This window comes from Vigna radiata, chromosome 8, assembly GCF_000741045.1.
Source record: "Vigna radiata var. radiata cultivar VC1973A chromosome 8, Vradiata_ver6, whole genome shotgun sequence".
Classification (NCBI taxonomy): domain Eukaryota; kingdom Viridiplantae; phylum Streptophyta; class Magnoliopsida; order Fabales; family Fabaceae; genus Vigna; species Vigna radiata.
Window position 1 is genome coordinate 27307599 of NC_028358.1, and position 3698 is coordinate 27311296.

Genomic DNA, 3698 nt, shown 5'->3' on the forward strand with positions numbered 1-3698 from the left:
TTTAATTGATTAAAGATGTTGTGGCTACTCTTTAATCTATTAAAACTATATTACTACTAAAAATTAATAATATATAAATATTTACATAAAATTCTTAATATGTAAATATATTAATAATAATGCATATTTTATTTGCACATATAACAACAAATATATACATACAAATAATTCCCAAAAATATACATAATTATTAATCCAAAATTATTTAAACATACATATATCACGTTCAATGATTAATTGCCTTTTACCAAGCCCTTAGAGGGGAAAGATGATGAGAGACGCAGAGTTGAAAAATAACAATACTGTATCAAGTCATGAATTGACCCAAAAACTAAAACGCACAAACAAAGTTCCCTCTTTATATTAAAGAGATGAAGAAAAGCAAAAGGATTTTTCAAAATCCTGAAACGTGAGAGAAAGAAAAAACGAATAGACAGAAACTGTTCATTGGCTTTATACGGATCCTCTTGATCCAGTTTCAATTTTATTTTTTGCTTTTAAATATAAAAGCTTCGATTAAGATTACAAAAATTGTAATCAAATTTAACGTTAATTTGGGAATTTTGTTTGAATTAAAGCATCAAAATAATAAAGCCCATATATCAAAAATCCAAATCAATGAAAACATGCAAGGCAGAGGAATGAACAGGAATGAACATGCTCTGATACCAAATGATAAAATTAAATATACCAAATGATAAAAATAGAGCAGAGTAAAATTGATCTAAACATGTTATATAAACATCATAGTAACACATTCAGATCAAGAACAAGGGAAGCAAAGACGAAGAATAAGGTGCGTACCTCCTGTCATTGCAATTTTGTAATCCCAACAAAGACAGTTTTGTTTTCCAAACCTTAACTCACTCAAACTCGATGGTGTGTTTTTCTGAATAGAGGAGTATGCTTAGTGATCAAAACTGAGAGTAACTCATTCCTTTTATATAAAGTCTAGCCATCAGAGGTTTAAAAATAATGGGTTGGGCTTTACCTTTAAACAATATAATAACTGCTCCATAACCTCTATGCAGTTAGAAAAGATAAAAATATTGGCTTAATAGACCACTTTATGTTCCTTAAAAATAAAAACTTAAAATGATATAATATTTATTCTATAATTAAAATAATTCTAACATATGCTTCTTTCATGCACGTCGAAACAAAGTAGTGTGTTGTGTAACTTTGAAAACTTTTATTTTATAAGGAACACTTATCACATGCATAGGCCATTCATGTGACACATGCAACCATTACTATCTTTGCGCACTTTGATATGCATTACGTAACATTCTATAAGTCCATCACATCCACCATTCTCCCTTTGTATACGTTAAATACTTGGTTCAAAGTCTTCATTGTCATTGTGTGCAGAAATATGAAAATATATTTTTAATAACTTTTTTTTATAACTTTTTTATAACTGTTTATGTGATAGTTTGTGATTGATATATGAACTAATAAAATAATGACACATAATTTATTATTAAAAAGTTATTAAAATATATTATCCGCAAAAATAAATTGCATTTCACTGTCAGTTTTTTTTTGTTATATAACACTACAACATCCACCATCTTTATCGTAATAACCTACAACTTTTTTGTAAGGCGTGTTTCCATCGAAACACTTTCACTCAAATACATAGAATTGTTTTCTTTAATCATTATTAACAATTGCAGAGTGTCATTGAGGTCGGTGGACAAAGAATATCTTTATAATTATCATTATTTTCATTCAACTTCACAACAATTCCAAATTAGATGACATAAATTTTGTCAAAGTAATTGCGTTTCAGTTTTCAATTGATTGTGGTGACTTACTTAATGTTGATGACCACATTTTGGTTTTGGTTTTAACAGCAACTATGGATTTGCATGCATAACATAACATAACCAATTTTGGAACCTTAATTAGAGTGACACATATGTCTAATTATAAATGATTATGCAAACAATCATAATAGGCTATGTAGTTCCATTATTTTCTCTTCCATGCTTGTGTTCTTTGTGTTAGCATTTTCTAAATTTTATCGTATTAAGGAGGGATGTTAAATTGTATACTAGTGATGCCCTACCCTAGATTATCTGCAAAAATCATTGATCATGGCTTTGGTTTGAAAAGAAAATATTTTTATCATTGGTAAACTAATATGTCATTAAGATAAAGAGATTATTAAAATTATATATAAAGTATGTTACTATATTTCTTTATTTATTCATATATTAAATAAAGAAAAACAAGTCCAATTAGGCAATTTAGATAGTTGAGTCTAATTAAACATATATACTAGTTTGTGGAACTTCAGTAGACAATTTAATGAACCATTCATAAGTTGAGTATTGATGATATGATTTAATACATAAATGCTTGTTGAACATTCTAACTTGTTAGCTAAAGTTTAAACAACTGTCCAAATACAATGATATATGTTGTAATGAAGTTATGGACGAGTCTAGAAAATTGATTTGATGATTTTCTAGTGACTATAAGCTTATTAACAAAAATAAATTATTTGAAGATTAAAAAGTCAAGTTGATTTATGGAAAGTTTAGTGGACTAGACATCAATTTGGTACGTTGATTATAGTCTCATGTAAGATATGCATCATTAGCTCATTTATCTGTTAACGTGTCTGATCTGTGTACAATAGACTGACTTGATATTTGCATTGAGACTGGTCTAATACGTGATTATTAGATCATATATGATGCTTTGAATGCACATTAGGTTGTTTGCAAAACAAAGTCTAATATATTTATTCTTTTTAAATTATGATTTCCACTTGTTGATAATTTAATTTTATTATTTAATTAAGAACTTTTGTTAGTTTAATTCTATTAACTTTTTTTTTTTTAATTCAAGAGCTAAAAGAATGACACCTCACTCATATTGCATGGAACAAGTGAAAAAATTAATAAATTGATTGGCACACGCTTAATTAATTCAAATATGCTTGGCAATTTAATGAATGATAATCATATATAGCTAATGAAGAATTCAACTATGAATGATTTCAATAATTAATCTATCTTCATGATTTGATGTTCTTTTCAAACATTCTAAATATTAAATTATTGAGATTCTTATTAAATTTGTTGGAAGATGGCTTAGATTGACTATTCATACTCACATTTTCAATAAAATAGACAATAATAAATTAGACAATTTGCTTTCAAATTGGACAAAATATTTATTTTACGTAATTTTATCATAGAAATGACAACGATCATATGAAAAATTCTTACATAATTTAAATATTCAAAGTTCTTGTGATAATAATTTCAGAGCCGTTCTCTCTACACCTCTCGAATCTAAAATATCCCATTTACCCTTCTAATTTGTGCACAGATGATACAGAATCTTTGACCAACAAAAGATTCTTTTTCCAAATTTAAAAATGAAACCCTATATATCTCACCTCCCTCAAATTATCTCTTTCGCTTCATTGCTACATACAATCTCTCCCGCTCTTCTCTTCCTATTTTCCTCCCTCCTCTTCTCTTTTTGTGGTGCATCTTCCATCGCGGCGCAATTGTCCTTTCGTCATCCTTCCTCAATCGCGTTCCTGCACTTGGTTTTTGTTTTGTGGCAACTATGTTTATAGTGTGGTGGTCTACGGTGGTGTTTGATTTCGTTTGCTATCACCATTGTTTTCTGCATTCTGGTCACATTTCTTGCTTTACTCATATAAATTACTT